The sequence below is a fragment of the Felis catus genome, chromosome C2 (genome assembly GCF_018350175.1).
Source record: "Felis catus isolate Fca126 chromosome C2, F.catus_Fca126_mat1.0, whole genome shotgun sequence".
NCBI lineage: Eukaryota > Metazoa > Chordata > Mammalia > Carnivora > Felidae > Felis > Felis catus.
Window position 1 is genome coordinate 120,270,818 of NC_058376.1, and position 18,402 is coordinate 120,289,219.

The 18,402-nt window shown below is 41.2% G+C and overlaps 1 long non-coding RNA gene across 1 annotated transcript; it reads left to right on the forward strand.

Moving 5' to 3' along the window:
• The first annotated feature begins 13,469 nt into the window (after nucleotides 1–13,469).
• Nucleotides 13,470–18,042, forward strand: LOC109491466. Its single transcript, XR_002144824.3, has 2 exons — nucleotides 13,470–13,769; nucleotides 16,075–18,042. It is a non-coding gene; the product is annotated as an uncharacterized LOC109491466 (long non-coding RNA).
• Nucleotides 18,043–18,402: the final 360 nt, after the last annotated feature.

Below are 18,402 nucleotides of genomic sequence, written 5' to 3' on the forward strand. Positions count from 1 at the left end.
CACAAGGGGGTGTGGTTGGCCTGGAGCACACAGGGGGAAGCTCGGAGACCCCATCATGAAGCATTTGTCCTGCCCCATCAGTCTGGATGGGAGAGATTCCACAGCTGGCATCAACAAGGTGTATTCTGCCATGACACAGGCTGATGTACCAGGCCTCTCCGTGGCAGGAACACGGTGGCTCTCCAAGGACCTTCAGGGGCCACCACGGAGGAGGAACTCCCACCCTGACACACCCAGAATAGCTCTCCCTTGATACTTTCACATATTAGACTTCACCAAGCATTTTTTTTAATTCCCTGCTTTTAAACAGCTCTCCTGAATTAAATATCCTCAAAACTTTCATATATTAACACTTCCCTTTGCGGTGACTTCGTAGATGCTAAGCAAGCTTCTGATAATCATTGTTCCCTACTAAAGGGAAGATGGATGGATAAAAACAAGTTTAGTCCCCAGTATCTTCTGAGTTTAACTGGCTCACACAGCCCACAAGTCCTATTCCAAGTTGAGTCATCCTCCTATCCAGCTGAGTCCAGTCCAGGGATGCAGTCACCATCCTCAAGTCCCTCAGTAACCCAGTGGAAACTGGCATTCCACTGCAGTCTTCAAATTACAACATCAAAGTGTGAATTAAATGGTTAACTTTGTATTAGTTAACTGACAAGCACTGTTCTATCACAGTAAAACCCAGTGACAGAGCAAGCAGACAGTTTTTACTGGCTGCTGCTGTGGCAAGGGGACCGAATGCTAGTGGGACACAGGAAGTAAGTGGAGAATAAGGGCCTTGCCAAGGAGGGGGAATGTTTTTCAGGATGCACACAAATCAGAAGTTACTCTTTTCCCTCTTAAAGCCAGAGGAACCCACAAAACCCATCTAGAAGGATCGGGGGAAGTCATGTGTACACCTTCATAAGCACATCACTAAAGTACCATGTGGCAGATATTGGCAGAAGGCATTTGCTGGAGGGAAAAAAAAAAATTCCTTCCAACATCTAAGCTTTGGTCTGGAGCATTGCTGCTGTCACAAATCACCACAAATTTAGTTGCTTAAGACAACACACATTTATTATCTTGCAGTGCTAGAGGTCAGAAATTCAAATCAGGCCCAATGGTCTAAAGTCCAGGTGTCAGGAGAGAAGTGCCTCCTGGAGGCTCATGGGGAGAGGCCGCTTGCCTTTTTCTGCTTCTGGAGGCTGCTGCAGAGCAGGGCTCATCACCACTTCCTTGCTTCCGCTATCGTATTTCCTTCTACTGACGCTGAGCTGCCTGATCCTCCTGATCCTCCCTCTTATAAAGACCTTGTAATTACATTGGGTCCACTTGGATAATCCGGATAATCTCCCCCTCTCAAAATCCTGAACTTAATCACATCTGCAAAGTACCTTTCACCATGTAAGGTGACATATTCACAGGTTTCAGGGACTAGAACATGAACATCTCTGGCAGCCATTTTCAGTGTACCATAAGCATACAGCCATATTTTAGCATACAGCTAAAAGATAAACTGCGACATATTAAATTTTATTTTATTTGAACAAAAATGTATTCTACTGGGCCACCCCAAACCAGAAGTGGTTAAGAGCACTCTGCTGATAAGTGCTAAGAGAAAAGACCTATAAGGAGAAGGTATGAAAACCAAGAAAGTATTTGATTGGCTACAGCTTAAAGCCTAGTTGGCTGTGATTGGTCATCTTTAGCATTTCGATTTTATAATCTTGAAGCATTTACAGGCTTAGATTTTGGTTTGCTTACATTAGGCAGCCATAGCATTAGAGACACCTCAGTCTAATGACCTTTTTGTTTAATAAATTTAACAATTGGAACAGGAGTACATGGCACAACCAAAATGCAATTGATAAACCTTTAACACTGTGCTCCAAGGGGGTGAGTTCTAAAAAAGAACACTTTGTAACTTGGATCTCGACTCTGACCCAAAAAGAAGAGTACACATCTGAAGTGGGCTGGCATGGACCAATGTGGGACACAAATCACCACAGGACATTAGCACAGATCAACAGGACTGGCACAACATAAGGGAAGAATACTAATAGGCCCTGGCAAACAACCCCTAATCCCAGCCAGCTCCACATTTTATCAACTAGTAATTAACACCAGATGCTCAAATATAAGGAGCATCCAGTATGTGTTGGATCTGTGTGGGTTTATTTTACAACATATAGGCTGGATGAGAGCTGTGATCTACATTGTGGTCTTAATTATTGCTTCTTGTTGTCTTTCTAAAGTCCTGGGTAAAGAACTCCCTTTATTTTTCTTTAATGTTTATTTATTTATCTTAAGAGAGAGCACGCACACGCATGCAGGCAAGATGCAGAGAGAGAGGGAGAAAGAGAATCCCAAGCAGGCTTTGCCATGTCAACACAGAGCCCAACGCAGGACTCGAACCCATGAATTATGAGATCATGACCTGAGCCGAAATCGAGAGTCAGACACTTAACTGACTGAGCCATGCAGGCACTCCCCATTTTTTTTCCTTTTTATTGGAGATCTCCTTTAGATCTTGTTAAGCAAGTAACCTGACCGGAGGTCCCAACTAAAACTGGTGGTCACTATGCCAGGGCCCAAGGTGGGCAGCACCATATGTGATTTATTCCTATTGACTGTTCTTCCCTTCCAATATCAGGCATGCTGAGAGGCCCTCCTTAGTCCTAAATATATACCTGATCAGACCCATCACAAACCTATTAATGAAGATCTGTTTCACAACAAGCTTGGCTTTCAAATTAGGTCTGCCTGAATGCAGATTTCTCCTCATTTAGCTGCATAATGGTGAACTTAACTTTTCTGAACCTTGGTTTCATCATCTATAAAATATAGATTATAATCTCTACCTTGCAGGTTATTATGATTCTAATGGATAGAGTAGAATTGTAGTCAACATTAGAACATAGCACTCGAGGAGCCAAGATGGCGGAACAGCATGGAAGTTTTTTGTGTGTCTCGCGTCCGTGAAATACAGTCAGACCAACACTAAACCATCCTGCACATCTAGAAAACTGATTGGAGGATTAACACGACAATCTGCACAACCTGAACCACAGAATTCAGCAGGTATGCGGCGCGGAGAGGCGAACTTGGGGAGCGAGAATCCACAGGAAGGGAGGTGCTTTTGCGGGGGGAGAGAGGACGGAGACAGATGGTGGGGGGAGAATACGGGAAAGGCATCCCTCCCCCGAAGCAGTTGGAGACAAAGCAGAAAATTGGAAACCGCCGCAGGGACTAAACTAAAAAGGGAGAAAGGAGAAAGGAGAGGGTTTAAATTCCATTAAGACTGTAAACAAGGGGAGCGCAAAGGCTGCAACTTCGCAGCTCCATACCTCACGGTGCTCTGGTGGGAAGGGCGAATCCCCAGGAACAGAGTGGGGTCCGGGAGGTTCTCAGGCCACACAGGGAAAAGCGGTTTCACTGCTGGAAGGACATTTGGTAGAGACTGTTGAAGCCACCTGGTCCCCGCAGACCCCAGAAAGCGGCCACATTCGCTGGTGCTGGAACAAGGTCCTTAAGGGTGAAGCCTGGTGCCAGATGTGTGTTGTGATTTTCCATAATCCCTGAAAAGCTGCTGCTACACTATCTCGCGAACTTTTTCTGAGGCGGGCAGGCACCTGGCCACAGTCTCGGGGCACGGACAGCAGCAAGGTCCAGCAAGAACTCCTGGGTGCAGCCGACGTTCGGCCATTGCTCATTCGGCCATTGCTCGGTGAGACCCTCCCGCAAAGGGGTGGAACAGGTCAAAGCCGCAGTCCCTTGGAAGTAAGTGGCCGGGGAAAGTAGCCGCATCTGAGACAAAACTCAGGAGAGAGGTACTGCCTGGGGTCTGGTCACAAAGAGTGAAAACGCGAGGAGTGGACAAAAGCTGAAGACAGAGGACAGGCGCATGATTGCTGATTGGGGAAAACAGACTGGGTAGCTGGGTGGCGCATTTTCACCGCTCCTGCGCAGGCGCATATGGACCTACGAGCGCTGCAACAATCCACCCCAATGGCTAGCAGCGCCATCTAGTGGAGAGGAGGGCCGTTACACTGAGCCCCGCCTACCTGAGCCAACCTCCCTCTTCAAGAACACAAGTCTCACCGCCTACTTAGTTTACAGACTATGAAGCGCTTCATAACCTGACTTCTAGGGGAAACGAAGTAATTTCAGTCCTACTTCAATCAGTTAGCAGGCCAGCTATTCAATTTTCTTTCTTTTTTTTTTCCTCTTTTACATTTCTTTCTTTTTCTTGAATACAGCAAGAGAAAAAATTCATTTTATTTTTATTTAAATTAATTCATTTTTCATATATACTTTCAATTTCTATTAAAAATATTTTTCTTTAATTTTTATTACTATATTTTTTACTTTTGTGTAAATTTTTTCAAATTCTATTTTACTTCCATAATTTTAAGTCTACTTCAGTGTATTCACCTTTTCAAATTTTAAGACAATTTCCATTTTTTCCTTTTTTTTTCTTTTTTTCTCTTTTTTGTTTCTTTTCTTTTTCTTGAATGCAGAAAGAGAAAAACTTCATTTTTATTTTCAATTTCTATTGAAAATGTTTTTCTTTAAATTTTTACTATATTTTTTGGTTTTATGTAAATTTTTTCAAATTCTGTTTTACTTGCATCATTTTATTTTAGTCTACTACACTGTATTCACTTTTTCAAATTTTCAAACGATTTCCTTTTTTTATCTTTTTTCTCTTTTTCATTTCTTCTCTTTTTCGTGAATACAGAAAAATTCATATTTATTTTTAATTTTTATTAAAAATATTTTTCTTTAATATTTTTCTACTATACCCTTTACTTTTATGTATATTTTTTCAAATTCTATTTTACTCCCATCATCTCATTTAAGTCTACTTCAGTGTATTCATTTTTTCAAATTCTCAAACGTTTCCTTTTTTTTTTCCTTCCCCCCTTTTTTTCTCTAATCTGTCAAACCACTTTCAACACCCAGACCAAAACACATCTAGGATCTAGCATCATTTATTTGATGTGTGTGTGTTTAATTTTTTAATTTTAATATTTTTTAATTTTAATTTTTTTAATTTCAATTTTTCTACTTCATTAATTCCTTTTCTCCCTTCAAAATGACAGAATGAAGGAATTCACCCAAAAAAAAGAAATGACACGAAGAAATGACAGCCAGGGATTTAACCAACACAGATACAAGCAAGATGTCTGAACCAGAATTCAGAATCATGAAAATAAGAATACTAGCTAGAATTGGAAATAGATTAGAATCCCTTTCTGCAGAGATAAAAAAAGTAAAAAATAACCAGAATGATATTAAAAATGCTATAACTGAGATGCAATCACGGATGGATGCAGCAGCGGCAAGGATGGATGAGGCAGAACAATCAGCAATATAGAGGACAAACTTATAGAGAATAATGAAGCAGAAAAAAAGAGGGAGATTAAGGCAAAAGAGCATGATTTAAGAATTACAGAAATCAAAACTCATTAAAAAGGAACAACATCAGAATCATAGAGGTCCCAGAAAAGGAAGAGAGAGAAATAGAGGTAGAAGGGTGATGTGAACAAATCATAACAGAAAACTTTCCTAACCTGGGGAAAGACACAGACATCAAAATCCAGGAAGCACAGAGGACCCCCATTAGATTCAACAAAAACTGACCATCAACAAGGCATATCATAGTCAAATTCACAAAATACTCAGGCAAGGAGAGAATCTTGAAAGCAGCAAGGGAAAAAAAGTCCCTAACCTACAAGGGAAGACAGATCAGGTTTGCAGCAGACCCATGCACAGAAACTTGGCAGGCCAGAAAGGAGTGGCAGGATATATTCAGTGTGCTGAATCAGAAAAATATGCAGCCAAGAATTCTTTATCCAGAAAGGCTGTCATTCAAAACAGAAGGAGAGATTAAAAGTTTCCCAGACAAACAAAAATTAAAGGAGTTTGTGACCACTAAAGCAGCCCTGCAAGAAATTTTGAGGGGGACTCTCTGAGGGGAGAAAAGATTAAAATATAAATAAATAAATAAATAAATAAATAAACAAACAAACAAACAAACAAACAAATACCAAAAGCAACAAAGATTAGAAAGGACCAGAGACCGCCAGAAATTCCAATTCTACAAGAATCATAATGGCAATAAATTCATATCTTTCAGTACTCACTCTAAACATCAATGGACTCAATGCTCCAATCAAAAGACATGGGGTAACAGAATGGATAAGAAAACGAGATCCATCGATATGCTGTTTACAAGAGACCCACTTGAGACCTAAAGACACCTTCAGGTTGAAAGTAAGGGGATGGAGAACCATCTATCGTGCTAATGGTCAACAAAAGAAAGCCAGAGCAGCCATACTCTGACATTAGAAAGTCAGACAATCTAGACTTTAAAATAAAGACTGTATCAAGAGATGCAGAAGGGCATTATATGATAATCAAAGGGTCTATCCACCAAGAAGACCTAACAATTGGAAACATTTATGCACCAAATGTGACAGCACCCAAATATGTAAATCAATTAATCACAAACATAAAGAAACTCATCAATAGTAATGCCATAATAGTAGGAGACTTCAACACCACACTCACAGCAATGGAGAGATCATGTAATCAAAAAACCAACAAGGAAACAATGGCTTTGAATGACACACTGGACCAGATGGACTTAACAGATATATTCAGAACATTTCATCCTAAAGCAGCAGAATATACATTCTTATCCAGGGCACATGGAACGTTCTCCAGAATAGACCATATACTGGGACACAAATCAGCCCTCAATGAGTACAAAAAGGTCGAGATCATACCATGCATATTTTCAGATCACAATGCTATGAAACTAAAAATCAACCACAAGAAAAAATTTGGAAAGGTAACAAATACTTGGAGACTGAAGAACATCCTACTAAAGAATGAATGGGCTAACCAAGAAGTTAAAGAGGAAATTAAAAAGTATATGGAAACCAGTGAAAATGATAACACCACAACCCAAAACCTCTGGGACATAGGAAAGGTGGTCATAAGAGGAAAGTATATAGCAATCCAGGCCTCCCTAAAGAAGGAAGAAAGATCTCACATACACAACCTAACCTTATGCCTTAAGGAGATGGAAAAATAACAGCAAATAAAACCAAAAGAAGACAGGAAATAATAAAGATTAGAGCAGAAATTAAAGCTATCAAAACCAAAAAAAACAAAACAAAACAAAACAAAACAAACAAACCGGTAGAACAGGTCAATGAAACCAGAAGCTGGTTCTTTGAAAGAGTTAACAGTTTGATCAAAAGGAAAAAGGGAAGGACCCAAATAAATAAAATCAAGAATGAAAGAGGAGAGATCACAACCAACACAGCAGAAATAAAAACAAAAATAAGAGAATATTATGAGCAATTATACGCCAATAAAATGGGCAATCTGGAAGAAATTGACAAATTCCTAGAAACACATACACTACCAAAACTGAAACATGAAGAAATAGAAATTTGGAACCATAACCAGTAAGCAAATTGAATTAATAATCAAAAATCTCCCAAAAAACAAGAGTCCAGGGCCAGATGGCTTTCCAGGGGAATTCTACCAAATATTTAAGGAAGAGTTAACACCCATTCTCTTGAGGGTGTTCCAAAAAATACAAATGGAAGGAAAACTTCCAAACTCTTTCTATGAAGCCAGCATTACTTTGATTCCAAAACCAGGCAGAGACCCCACTAAAACGGAGAACTATAGACCAATTTCCCTGATGAACATAGATGCAAATATCCTCAACAAGATATTAGCCAACCGGATCCAACAATACATTAAAAAAATTTTTCACCACGACTAAGTGGGGTTTATACCTGGGATGCGGGGCTGCTTCAATATCCACAAAACAATTAACATGATCCATCACATCAATAAAAGAAAGACAAGAACCATATGATCTTCTCAATAGATGCAGAGAAAGAATTTGACAAAATACACCATCCTTTCTTGATAAAAAGCCTCAAAAAAGTAGGGATAGAAGGAGCATACCTCACGATCATAAAAGCCATATATGAACAACCCAACACCAATATCATCCTCAATGGGGAAAAACTGAGAGCTTTCCCCCTAAGGTCAGGAACAAGACAGGGATGTCCACTCTCACCACTGTTATTCAACATAGTATTGGAAGTCTTAGCCTCTGCAATCAGACAACACAAAGAAATAAAAGGCATCCAAAATGGCCAGGAGGAGGTCAAACTTTCACTCTTCGCAGATGACATAATACTCTATATGGAAAACCCAAAAGATTCCACAAAAAACTGCTAGAATTGATTCATGAATTCAACAAAGTTGCAGGATATAAAATCAACGCACAGGGGCGCCTGGGTGGCGCAGTCGGTTAAGCGTCCGACTTCAGCCAGGTCACGATCTCGCGGTCCGTGAGTTCGAGCCCCGCGTCGGGCTCTGGGCTGATGGCTCAGAGCCTGGAGCCTGTTTCCGATTCTGTGTCTCCCTATCTCTCTGCCCCTCGCCCGTTCATGCTCTGTCTCTCTCTGTCCCAAAAATAAATAAAAAACGTTGAAAAAATAAAAATAAAAAAAAAATCAATGCACAGAAATTCTTTGCATTCCTATAAACCAAAAATGAAGCGACAGAAAGAGAAATCATGGAATTGATCCCATTTACAGTTGCACAAAAAACCATACAATACCTAGGAATAACTCTAACCAAAGAGGTGAGAATTCTATACACTGAAAACTATAGAAAGCTTATGAAAGAAATTGAAGAAGACACAAAAAAAAAAAAATGGAAAAAGATTCCATGCTCCTGGGTAGGAAGAACAAATATTGTTAATATGTCAATACTACCCAAAGCAATCTACATATTCAATGCAATCCCTATCAAAATAACACCAGCATTCTTCACAGAGCTAGAATAATCCTAAAATTTGTATGGAACCAGAGAAGACCCTGAATAGCCAAAGCAATCTTGAAAAAGGAAACCAAAGCAGGAGGCATCACAATCTGACTTCAAGCTATACTACAAAGCTATAATCATCAAGACAGTATGGTACTGGCACAAGAACAGACACTCAGATCAATGAAACAGACTAGAGAACTCAGAAATGGACCCACAAATGTATGGCCGACTAATCTTTGACAAAGCAGGAAAGAATATCCAATGGAATAAAGACAGTCTCTTCAGCAAGTGGTTCTGGGAAAACTAGACAGCGACATGCAGAAGAATGAACCTGGACCACTTTCTTACACCAGACACAAAGATAAACTCAAAATGGATGAAAGACCTCAATGTAAGATAGGAAGCCATCAAAATCCTCGAGGAGAAAGCAGGCAAAAACTTCTTTGATCTTGGCCACAGCAACTTCTTACTCAACACATCTCCAGAGGCAAGGGAAACAAAGGCAAAAATCAACTATTGGGACCTCATCAAAATAAAAAGCTTCTGCACAGCGAAGGAAACAATCAGCAAAACTAAAAGGCAACCTACAGAATGGGAGAAGATATTTGCAAATGACGTATCAGACAAAGGGTTGGCATCCAAAATCTATAAAGAATTTATCAAACTCAACACCCAAAAAACAAATAACCCAGTGAAGAAATGGGCAAAAGACATGAGTAGACACTTCTCCAAAGAAGGCAACCAGATGGCCAACCGACACATGAGAAAATGCTCAACATCACTCATCATCGGGGAAATACAAATCAAAACCATAATAAGATACCACCTTAAACCTGTCAGAATGGCTAACATTAACAATTCAGGCAACAATAGATGTTGGCAGGGATGCAGAGAAAGAGGGTCTCTTTTGCATTGTTGGTGGGAAAGCAAGCTGGTGCAGCCACTCTGGAAAACAGTATGGAGGTTCTCAAAAAACTACAAATAGAACCACCCTACGACCCAGCAATTGCACTACTAGGCATTTATCCAAGGGATACAGGTATGCTGTTTCAAAGGGACACATGCACCCCCATGTTTATAGCAGCACTATCAACAGTAGCCAAAGTATGGAAAGAGCCCAAATGTCCATCAATAGATGAATGGATAAAGAAGATGTGGCATATATATACAATGGAGTATTACTTGGCAATCAAAAAGAATGAAATCTTGCCATTTGCAACTATGTGGATGGAACTAGAGGGTATTATGCTAAGTGAAATTAGTCAGAGAAAGACAAATATCATTTGACTTCACTCACATGAGGACTTTAAGAGACAAAACAGATGAACGTAAGGGAAGGGAAACAAAAATAATATAAAAATGGGGAGGGGGAAAAAACATAAGAGGCTCTTAAATATGGAGAACAAACAGGGGGTTACTGGAAGGGTTGTGGGCGATGGGATGGGCTAAATGGGTAAGGGGCACTAAGGAATCTATCCCTGAAATCATTGTTGCACTATATGCTAACTAATTTGGATGTTTTTTAAATTAAAAATAAAATTAAAAAAAGAACATAGCACTCAATAAATAGTAGCTATTATTGCTATTGATATTATTTTCTGATCTGTAAAACAGGGATACTAATATACATAAGATCTGTATAAGAATTGAGGTAATGTGTGTGAAGCGGCTGACACCATACCCAGCACAGAGAACTCAATCAGTAACGATTCATTCCTAACCCCCCCTTCCTCATATCTATTCTGTTGGGTTCACCAAAAAAGAAGAACTGTTGGCTCCAGAAAACTGGAGAATGTCAACTTTTTCCTGAGACAACCCCCTCCCCCGACATCCCCTTCCCAATGGCTCAGGAGCACAGACTCATTTCTTAGGTGAGCTCACCATGCACGACTGCCCCAAGGAGATGAGACAGACTCATTTTAATTTGATGGGACACTAGTGTGTATAGGAAAGCATTCACTAGGAACCTCTAAGGAAAGGATTGTATGAATGAAAGAGACACAGCTTTAACCAGCTGGAGGAAAGACACATTGGAGGGGGTATTTGTTGACTAATATAACAGAAAAGTCCAGTGGGCATATCTGGTAAATATGACTGGATCCAGATACCCAAAAGACATTGTCGGGAAGTGTGTCATGTTCCATCTCTTGGCTCTTCATGGTGACCCTTGGTAACCAGCTTCACAAATGCAACAGACAGAAGGAACTTCTTTCTCAGTAGCTCCAAGAAAATCCCTTGGCCAGAGTTCGTTAGACCAACTTGAGCAAGGTGACCAACACTCAGTCGCTGAGGACAAAGGGATGGAGGGTGCTAACTGGCCAGGCCAAGGGGACATATCCACCTTGGAGCTAAGATATATGGATGTTAGGCAGGCAGGTCAGTAACAGGTCCCACCTGAATTCCATGAATTGAGTGAGTGATAAGAAGTTTATCAACAACAACAACAACAAAAACACAGTGCTAAGATTTTTTGAAAAGGCAGGAGTAGATGGTAGAGAAGCAAAATCTTCCACAGGATCCAAGATAGGAAGGCCTCGGTTACCTGGGCAACAGGAGGTCTCCAGGCCAGTGTAGCAGGCCCTAAAAATGGGAGGAACTGGTGTGTAAAGTCTAAGTAACTCACCCTCTTAGAGCTCTAGCCCTATCTGCTGATTACCACAACCCATTACATTAGCCTTTCACGACAGTCTCTAGAATGACTATGATTCAGTTTCTTTACAACATTTTAGAAGATCTTACATTTTCATAATATAAACCAAGAACTGAGGTTAAAGCCAGGCAAATAGCCACCCAACCTTGCTGCTCTGTTTTGGACAAGCCATCATGGACAAGAAGGAGGGCAGAAAGCTGGTTTATTAACCCCATTTGCTTAAGGAGCCTTGTTTCTCAAAGGGTTCTATGAAATTGGGTAATGAAAACAAAAAAGAACCGTAAAACTCACAAGGTTTGTTGATCAGATCACCGTGCAGGTTCCTGCCAAAGTTGGCTACACTGAAAAACGGCCATTTGTTCCTAATTTGGGCTGTCTCATCTCCTGATCAGTCCTCAATCCCTGGCAGTTTTCTAGTTTCCTCCCCAGTTACAAGCTCCCCAGTTACCAGAACAAGCTGTAAGTTCTTCTTATGAAGAACTTATCAAAGGCTTCTGAAAAAAAAAAAAAAAACTAAATAAATTATAGCCACTGGTCCCTTTTATCCACTGCTTTATTTCAAGAACTTCTGACAGGTTCAAGAGACACAATTTTCCTCACTCCAGAGGCATGCCAGCCTGTTCCATTCACGCTCTACCCATCCAGCTGCTTTAGAAGATGAGAGATTGAGTTTGCTTCATTTGTCTGGGCCGCCTTACAGAGAAGTTATATCATTAGCCTGTGACTCGCTAGGATAAGCCAGCTTTCTTCAGCATCTGCAGAGTACAGTAAATGTGGCTTAAATTAAAAATAGAGTGAAGTTCTGACCTGTTTGGCCATGGCTCTACAAAGCCTGCTTTTAAGGATGAAGTGATTCTGCACCAAATCAGCAAGGTAGACAAGAATATTGGTTCTTAACCCTGGTCATACATTAAAATCATTCAAAGAGATTTCTTTTTTAAATAACCATGCCTGAGCCTCATCCCAAACCAATTAAATACAAATCTCTGAGGTTGAGGCCTACGTTCTGGGATTGTCTTTTAAACGTGCAGCCAAGAACTACACAGCAGGGAGGATGCTGGGATTCTCAGGGCATCAGTCCAGGACATCATCTCTGATTCGTCCGCAGGCTGGTGTCACCTGGGAAAAGACGTCTGCAAGCCTCCTAGGAACTGTGTGTCCCATTCATTGTGTCTTGAGTACCTGAGGATGACAAGCTTGTGAATTAAAGGATCCTGAGGTCAGCTTTAAAGGAGGCCAAATCTCCTGGGCTTATGAGAAAAAAAAAAAAAAAAAACTGTCTAGTCACAAAGGAAGACAGTGACTGATAAAGGAAGTTTGTCACCTAAGCTATAAAATATCAGACCATTAGGGTACACTTGGCAAAATTTTGCAGTGACAGCATGTCAGGGCCTGGGTGTTTATTCTTCCCAGACTCTGACACTTAACTTGCTGTATGACCTTGGATCAATCTAGTAACCTCCCTTGTCAAGTTTACCCACTTGAGGAATGGGCATGGCCTTCTTGGCACTTCAAAGATCCTTTATATAAAAATAAAAGGCATTAGCCCTCATCTGAAATCAGCTTTTGATCTATAATGGCTGAACAACAACAACAAAAAAAAAACAGGAAGTTTTTCGTTTAATGACTTCTTTTTCATTGAAGTTGTTAATGATCTAGAGAGGGGCAAGTCCTCCTAATAAATTCCAACTTTGCCGGCTCCCTAGTCCTTTAGTCCACTATTCCCAGAAATAAGGGACAAAAGTACCAAAAGTGCACAGACCAGTAAAGGAACTGTTCAAACCCCTTCCGTGTGTGGAAGACAAACGCTTTGAAAATTAAGTTGATCAGAGCTGCTCAGAACAGGCATACATTCAGGGTAAATTAGAGATTCAGAAGTCTCGACAATCTGATGAAAAACATAAAAACCCACAAGCTTTGAAAGAGCACCCCAGATCTACAGATATATTCATGTGTTGTCAAAATCTCTCTTTTGTTACAGAGAAACAGGAAATAATGATAGAAAGTGAGACGGAAGAGAGGTTATTAACCATTAGAAGGCCGCTTGAAAATAAAAACTGAACAGTATCCAATGAGAAAGGCCGGAATCAGGACTGATGTACTGATGCATCTTGGCATTTATTCTCTCAGAGTCTTCAGTACTCCTAGGTCAAGTGGCTGAGAAGGTGGACTTAAACTCTTTATGTGACCTCCATTGTCAGAAGGACAGAACTTGCAAGCTGGCTGATTCATTCCTCCCACGCCCGGAACCTGGCCCTAGAAGGTAATGGTATTTGATTCTGGAGAGCACAGTGGGGTTCTGTTCATGTGCAGACAACTGAGAGGGAACACAGGCAATTTATATCCCAATATAAAGTCTGCTGTGGCAAGTACTGAAATGTTGCATCGAGTCTCAGAGGACCGTGTACTTTCTAGATTTATTACCATCAAAATGATCTATTCCTTCCTTCCTTCTTCTATTCACTCTTTCAGAAAACATACTGTATTTCTATCATGTGCTAGGCTTAATGCTAAGTATGGTGGATACAGAGCTTAAAAATAAATTCCCTTCATTTAAGGAGTGTGGTAAGAGTTACGATTAAGGAATGCATAAGGAATGAAGTGCAATGGAAGGGAACCTAACCCATATTTGAGAGTACAGTCAGGAAAGGCTTTATGGGAGTCAACTGAGCTGAAATGAATCACCCAATGAAATTAATAACCCAAAGAAAAAATTAGGAAGATTGCATTCCAGACTGAGGGAAGAATTTATGCAAAGTTCAGGAGATTCCCATTGATCAGAAAAAGTATTCAAGGGGTGCCTGGGTGGCTGAGTCTAAGTGTCCGATTCTTAGTTTCAGCTCAGGTCATGATCTCAGGGTTCATGGGGTCAAGCCCCATGTCGGGCTCTGTGCTGGGCTTGGATGGAGCCTGCTTAAGATTCTCTCTCCCTCTGGCTCTCCCCCGCTCTCAGGCAAGCATGCACACACAGTCTCTGTCTCTCTCTCAAAATAAATAAACTTAAAAAAAAAAAAAAAAAAGGAAGAGTGTTCCAAGCATTCCCATATGGCTGGAGTGTGAGGAATTTGAAAACAAAGGGAAAAGTCCCTTTGTAGGAACAAGAGGGGTGGATCAAATCAGGAAGGGTTTTGCAGGCCCTGTTAAGGAGTTTGGATTTTACACTGAGGATGACGTGGCACCACAAAAGGTTTTTAAACAGGAATGTAAATAGATAAGAGCAACAGAGGGAAGGATGGATTGGTAGATGGAGAAAATGGAAACAAGGCCTGTTAGGAATGCTTATTACAGTAAAACTACAGAAGTCCACGGGCACTGGGACAGGAATGAGGGGACGGAGCATAGGGGGCAGAGGAGTGTTGGTGAATCCCTGGAAGTGGAGAGTCATAGAGAAAGTGGGGCTGGGATGAGCTGCAGTTCTGTGTGGGGCGCCTGGGAGCCAGTGTGAGAGAGAAACCTCAGAGGAAAAGCACATTTGGGGAGAAGACACTGAGTTCAGTTTCAGTATTAGTTGCAAGCTGGGTCTTGCCAGCCGGAGACTGGGGACATCTGGGGCTGGGAAGAGAGGCTTGACCAACAGGAGAAACAGAGAGCTAGAAGACACAAGATGGAGGGAGGTGCAATCAATCGCCCACAGAAAGAGTGTTGTGAGAACCAAACAAGGTCAGGGGCCAGATCCTCCCTTTGGGAACATAGGGGTTGACAGTAATGGAATTAGTAAAGGCTAATAATGAACTTAAACCCCCTAAAAATGCATAAACGGAACATAGCAGTGTTGGCTACCATTTCTCGGACACTTAGCAGGTGCCAGGCAGCCATGACTGTGCATGAGGGATCTCATTTCATCCTCAAACAATCAGGGAGGTGTTTCGCATTATGACCTTCATTTTTCAGATAAGCAGGCCTGGATTTATAGAGGTTAACAATCTCACCCTGGGTAATACATCAGTATGTGAAGGAGCCAGGTTTTGAACCTCATTCTATCAGATTCGAACCTCTCACTAATGTGTGGTGGTCTAATACCACACACTATTCGCAAAAAAAGAAAGAAGTTTTCTTTTCCTCTACTCTACCAAGGCAAGAGGTAAAATTTAAAAAGCACAAACGTTAGAAGAATAAGCAATGATTTCAGGGCTAGGAGAAGCATGAAGAAAGATGGGGTTTACTAAAATCACATCACCAACTGCCTCAGCCTCAACTTGCCTGTGCTGGGGACAAAAGGGGACCATGGGGATCAGAGAGATGTTTGTGACTCCAGTCCTCCCTTCCTGCATCTGACAAGCACATGCTGCCATTTTAGTATAGTTCGTGCAACGCAGCAAATAGTCATGCAGGGTGGGTGGGCCAGGGACCAGGATTCTGAAGAACAGCCAACTTCAAGGCAGAGTGGAGTTTTGCCAAAAAAGTGTTCTTTTCTGCAGCAAACCATCAAAAAAGAAAGTGCTGTTCACTTGTTTGACATCAGATAAGATGGTTCTCACACTTTTTTTTTCTTCTTTCTTTGTTTTTCCTCTGGAAACCTGTATCTGCACGCAGGGCAGTCTGATCTTGAACCTGGTTTTGTTTTCCAGGATTTGCAGCGTTCGGATGCAGGCACAGCAGCAGGAGCCCACACTCATCTCGAGAGAGGGCCCTTGAGGGAGACTATGCCCAGAAGCCCCATCCACAGAGTCCCACTAAGGGCTGTGGTTTCTCTCTGATTTCACATGGCTGACTGGATCTCAGCATTTCAGGAACCAACCTTTTACAGCAAGTGATTTTCTTCACTAAACTCAAGACTGGCAAGCTCCTCTCTCTGTCTCTTTCTCTGCCTCTCTCGTCTGTCTCTGTCACTCTTGTGTGTGTGTGTGTGTGTGTGTGTGTGTGTGTCCGTGCACACATACTCCTCTTCATTTCTAGCAGTATCTTATTGCCTTAGTGAAGAGTGCAGTGAAGCAGAAAACAGATTCAGGAAGTGACAGACGACACAAGCATTTGTCCAATTAGCAATGAGAAAATCATAAGCACCGGTGGTGACCACTCATGTTGAACAGCCAGCTCAGCAAAGAGCCTTGCTCCACATCTCTCCGATGTAATTAGAACCATTCAAGCCACGACTGACCAGCTTTTCCCTGCATTTTTAGTATATTGCAGAGCCTGCACTCTCTTGGACGTTAATGAGGAACATGAAGCCATCAATAGTTTTGATTAAGCCAAAGACTATTGCACTATTTAGATGTACCATATTTCATCCATTCTAAGACATGCCTTTTTCCTCCCACGTTTTAACATCTTTCAAATCAAAATGTGCCTCAGAATCAAGGCAATCATGGTATAGTTGTCATTGCCTCTGCATGGCAAACTTGGTCACAGCTGTTTATATTGTCATCTGAATTTCAGCTGAGTTCAATATGTGGTTGCAAGGACGGGTGTTGAGGTTCAATGCCATTTAAAAGTCTCTCAAAAGATTATCCTACATTTTGGCATTCAAATAATGAGCTATTGTGTGTGCATAAAGAAACAGAGGAGTGGGGTGTAAACTGACATTTGTGAAGCAAATATTTGTTGTTATAGGAACAACTGCAATTCCATACTTTCTCCCAAAGCAACAACCAACTGCTTTCAAGACCTAAAAAAAGAAGAAATCCACGAGAAATGATGCAGTTATATTTGCCCCACACCAACAATGCAACTGAAAGCAGTAGTAACAGCAGAATCCCTTGGAAGAGACGAAAGAAATTTCAGAGTAGCAAAGGGCTAGTGTTACAGATGCAAGGGCCACATACAACTACTTCTAGGACATTATGTCAGAGTTTAAAGCCACTTTTTTAATCTTAGAAGTTCATAAAATAATGGTGAATCTTATACTGTGTGGTTTCTTAGGTCTGATGAAATCTAGTATGTCCAGAATAAAACCCACAGCTACCCGTTAAAGTGCTTGAGAATTTGTAAAGGGTCAATCTACATCCAAGAAACGGTAGCCACTTTCAGACTTGGATTTGAAACAGAGCTAGGCCTCAGTACCCAAAGGCATCACCCACCCTATCGCAGATGTCATCAGTTGCCATCTCATACCCTATTTCCCCTGCTAACAGAACCCTGAGTTGATTCAAGGATTAGGGAGACTTGTACTTCAGAGGAGACCTGGTTCTCCTCTACCCCAGAGAATTTTCATTAACCAATCACAACATGATGGTCTCTTTTCTTTCCCATTGGTTATTTTAGGGGTGGCATGTAGTACAGTTTCGGCCAATGAGATATGAAAGAAGGGAAGAGGGAGGGTGGGATCTTAAAAACAAAGATGCATGAGAAGGAAAAAATAAGGCGTCTTTTCCATCGCTGGGCTTGGTGATGCCTGGAACTACTGCAGCCATCTTGCAACCATGAGGAAGCAACTGAGAGACAAAGACACACACTGAAGATGACAGAGACAGAAGATGGAGACGGCATAAATCCTTGATGACATCACTGAACTACTTTCTTAAGCAAGCCTAAAGACTGGTTTCTGTCTAGTTTCACTGCTTATATGGGATATTAAACATCTTTATTATTCAATCCACTGTCAGTAGTTGAATCTTCTATCACTTGCACCCAAAGTCACATAATTGATCCACCCCTACTTCGCTACTACTGCCATGATACCTCCCTCCCTTCCACACTTCTTGAAATATGAATAACAGCTTAAAGCAACACATATTTATTATTGCACAGCTTCTGAGAGTCAAGAGGCCAAGAAAGGCCTACTGGGTCTGCTGCAAAGCTGAAATCAAGGTGTCAGTCAGAGGTGGGTTCTTATCTAGAGGCTCGACTGGAGAAGTTTCCCCTTCCAATTTCCCTCAGGCTGATGGCAGAATTTGTTTCCTTGTGGCTATAAAATTAATGACAGCTTGCTTCTTCAAACCCAGCATTGGAGATAGCAA